Genomic DNA, 4,658 nt, shown 5'->3' on the forward strand with positions numbered 1-4,658 from the left:
ATAGAGTGGATGAAAAAATGTCCCCTAATCACACCTGTGCACAGTGTATCAATGCCAGCTTGGCAAAACTGCTGACTTTACAGCTCCTCCGATTCCAGCTGGTGGAGTCAGTCCCCTTGTTCTAGTTCATGGTTGTGCTGCATCACAGTGGCATGTAAACAGCTGACATTTTTCTCTCCTAGAAGGCTATGCCTTCCCTCTACCAGCATGTACAAAGCTGATGTCTCTGGATAGCTGAGCCATGTGATCAGCTGCAATGTCAACATGACCATAGATCCATGGTCCAGTAAGCCTGAGCAGAAACAGTTCATCTCTTTCATGGCACACTGGGCAAATTTAATAGAGGCTAGGAAGGATGCAGGACAGGGCACAACACTGGAGGTATGGCTTTCTGACAGTGACAGCACAGTCACCTCTCCCTCCTTTTCCTCAATAGCCTTAGGTGGCGACTTCTCATAACCACCAGTCCACCCCCCCAGAAGTGCTCCAGAAACTCTATGCCTGTAAACAGGAGCCACACTGTGTCTGAGAACCTGAAAGCTCTTCAAGGACAGGCAGGCGTGGCTGACTTCATGCCAGCTTGTGCCAGGCCAGGTTCTACATATCAATGGCATCAACTTGCTGACTCCCCTTTGGCTGGGAAAGTTCACACATACATACATTGTCCAGCACATATCTTGAACATGGTGGTGCAACAGTTCCTGGTAAGGTACCATGGCTTTCAGGATGTCCTCTGGCAGGCCATAAGAGTGTGCAGACACCTTAGGTGGTCATACCCAGTGAGTGTTCACCTGGCCAAAATGCAGAGTCTATAAAAGCCACCTGCCAAATGTCAGATATGTGATCCACCAATGCTCCCAAACTTTGTGCTGGTTTTGATGCAGCAGCAGCAGCACCAAACCATCAACACATGGGTATACCATCAACACATGGCTGAGCATAGCAAATAACTTATTTTCCCATATCTCCTGATGGTGGCTGGATCCAATGTAGGCATTAGTGAAGTGGGAACATATAATAGGACAAGGCAGGCTGCACTCCTTCTAGGTTTCTATGGTCTCATAATGTCATTGATTCTGAGCAACAGATGTGAGCTCCACAGCATGTCACGAGACCACAATTTAAGAGGGACAAACCAGGCTTGTATATTTACAATTAGGAAATAAAATATAGAATTCAAAAACTACAGTGCGCAGAAAAGAACTGGAAATATTGGACCGGCTCAATTAACATGATATACATTATAAAGCCGAAAATGTGGCTTTCCCCACACATTCACTTGTGGTTAATTAATCACTGTAATTTAAAACAAATACACCTGAAAGATTCAGTGACTCTTTGGTGAATGTCAAATTCAGTTTAGTTTAGTTCAGTTTAGTTTACAAGAAAGACAGCAGGCAGGTTCTAATCAAGAAATCAAAATGAGAGTTTATTATTTCACTAAAAGCAGACAGAAAAACTGTTCAATCTATGCACATTATGTAAGGTGCTTTAGAAGGAAGAAGTATGATATGGAGACAACAGGCAGGTTTATAATCACATTAGTGCTTACATTCTGGCCCAGTGCGTCCTGCAAAAATAGTGCTTCCAGTAACTGCCAAAATTTAAAAACAGGCAGCGATGCCTGTTTACATAAAAGCGATCCTCCGGCTATGGAGCCGGCGGATGACTTGTATAACGTGCCGTTCTGTGCGCCCCTCCATGGCCCCCTCCCGCTGATCCCGAGCTCCACTGTGCCCGGTGCGAGCTCAGGACCAGCATGGTGGTTCTGTGAAAGGGGATCAGAGGGAGATCGGTACGCAATCTCCCTCCGATCCCCTCTCCGGTGTCAGAATCCGGAAGTGATCCAGCTGCAGAAGCCAGGGAGAAGCTGATGAAGCAGATCTCTGCAAAGTGTCAGTGCAACACATATTTTCAAGAGTGAGCTGATCAATGACAGCATCCATGTTACTTTTAGGATATACTGTATTTCTTGTAAGGATCCATGTGGATCCACAAAATCCCCACTTTAAGCACATTTTCAATATATCTACATTAACTGTTATTAAAACAACTGTTTAGCCATTTTATTAACTGTGTCCCAACATGTTATAATTGAGTGTTATTTACTAAAAGAATAATGTGTACTCCAACCATCTAAACTTTCTTTAACTTCAAATACTGCTTCGGTTTAAGGGAAAGGTGTGTTTTTAATCTTTCATTTGGTATGAGAGGTAAGAAAAACAAACAAGTGCACTTTTAGTAAAGCATAATTTCCAGCTAAAATATATATTTTCTTCAAAGCTCCTAGAGTTTCTGACTTGTAAACTGATGCATCAAATGACCTTCAAGTGGTACTTAAAACTTAATGGAATTTGATATGAAGAAATAGCTCTAATGAAGACAAACTAGGCATATTCAGTTTTAGTTTTGAGTGCTTTTGTGAAGTGTCAGTTTAGAAGTATCCATTTACATGAGATGAAAAATGATCAAATTGATATATTCTTAATTTTTTACAGATTTGTTTACTGTAGTCCTTTACCATTTATGATAATTACAAAATATGTTCTACACATTGGCAAACATAAAAGTAAAAAATGGTAAACTAAATAAAAATGACATTGTATTTTATCTTTTTATTGTAACATAGTTATAGGAAACCTATCATGATAGAAACATTGAGAATGTCATTGCTGAACCTTAATTAAAAAATGGCTAATGTCCCAGCTGTCATACTGACCCTCTGACGTTATTACTAGAATATGTAACCCTGCAAAAAAAATAGTTTTGATTTGTTTCGGATCCATTAAGATTTTTATTTCTTTTTGGAGGGGGATTTCAAATCCGAAATTTGATTTGGTTCGTTTTTTGGATTTCGGATCCGTCCAAATTTCTGTTTCGGAATGAAGACACATAACTGTGGCTATAATGCAACTCCTAACAAACTAAAAAAAATCTGATTGGCCACAGAACAGTCACATGTCCAAACTAACAAACATGTTTCATTTTGAATAAAATACAGACGGATCCGAATAGCAATCAAATCTGTTCACAATTAGAGGAGGTAAAATTCGTACTTCGGTTGCATCTGAATGTCCGAATTCAATGAAATTTGTACAAATATCCATTCGCAAAAAAAAAATTTTACATGTCATTGTACAGTTATTCCTTTGAATCCCTGACATCAAAAAAAGTATTAAAATGTGTGTGACAGGTGCATATCATTTGAATTTTTGCAGCAGGGTCCAATCCTGCACTCTTCAAGAATAACTCTGAAGGGTTACGGTGTGAAGGCACTTTCCGACACCAAAGGCCCAATTTTAAAGCACCTGTGTTACTTTCATCCAATGCCTGCAAAAGAGGCACCGAATTTACCAAAAATCTCTAACTTTGTTCCGAGTGTCCTAAAATGTGGCCTCTTCATACAGGCTGCCTCCCCAAGCAGTTGTTTAAAAGATTAAAGGAAAACCAATTACCGGCAATTGAAATGTCATTCTTTTTCTTTTTAAATGTCACTTTTTGCTGCAGCAGGTTCTATACATCGAACAGATCCACCACTTCACAAGCAGTTTATGTGGACCCCCCCGGCACGATATTTGAAGGAATTTTTCATTTTTATTCTTACCCTTTAAGTTTAAGTGATGTAAATATCACTACCTTTAAAAACGTTTTTTTCCCCCCCATTGATTCCTGTCCCCTGGGGCCAATAACTTGCATATAAGACCTCTTAAAAGGGACAATCGTTTCTGAAAGTTCAACCCCCATTGACTTGCATTGAGTCAGAGTTCGAAATTCTTTTCGGACTTTTCGGACGTTCGAATTTTCGAATATGAACCAAACACGGGTCCTTTCGGCCCATCACTAGTTATTACAGTTTTTTTTACAGAGTACACTGAATCATTTTATGTACTAATAAACGCTCAAACATTTTTTTTTTTTTTGCATGTGATATTTATTGACATTTTTCAAACATTTACAGCAGATACACATGTAAAACCATCGTAACAGATTGGCATATGCTTAATACATTCTATGACATGTATAGATAATGGCTATGTCAGTAAAAAACAACTGTGAGAGCATCCGTTATCTGCATAGCAAACATTGCAACAACTTATGATCAGTTGTCGATAAACCAGAAGGATAAAGAGAGAAGAGGTAAAATAAGATAAACATCTATTGCTTCACCAATATTATCAGATCGATATGAACTAATTTTGGGGTACACCATGTAAGATCGTAGTGATAAAGGGACGAAACCGGGACAAACTGAGTGTCAAGGGATGAGGAGGATCGTAGAGCAATGGGCAAGGGTAGACCGCAACCAATACTGATCCTAGTGATATGGGACATTTTTTATAGTATGAGGAAAGGGGCTCCAGCATTAAGCTCATAATACATCCAAGGCCCCCAAGGAGCCTTCCAACTTGGCTCTATCATACCATTTCGAGTGTTGAAAGGTCAACATAATTTCCTTAAGTTGATCTAGGGATAGAGTCGAGGCGAGGAATGCCGACCACGTATTAAAGAATCGACCTGTTCGTTTCTCATCAAGATGGGAATCAGATTTGTCTAAAAGCATGAGCTTACGAAGGGTGGTATTTAGGTCGTCTGTATCAAGTACTTTAGGGAGCAGCCAGTTAGTGAGAATGGTTTTCTTGGAGGCCAAAAGGCAGAGG

This window comes from Nanorana parkeri, unplaced genomic scaffold (assembly GCF_000935625.1).
Source record: "Nanorana parkeri isolate BGI_ZX_2015 unplaced genomic scaffold, ASM93562v1 scaffold47, whole genome shotgun sequence".
Classification (NCBI taxonomy): Eukaryota; Metazoa; Chordata; class Amphibia; order Anura; family Dicroglossidae; genus Nanorana; species Nanorana parkeri.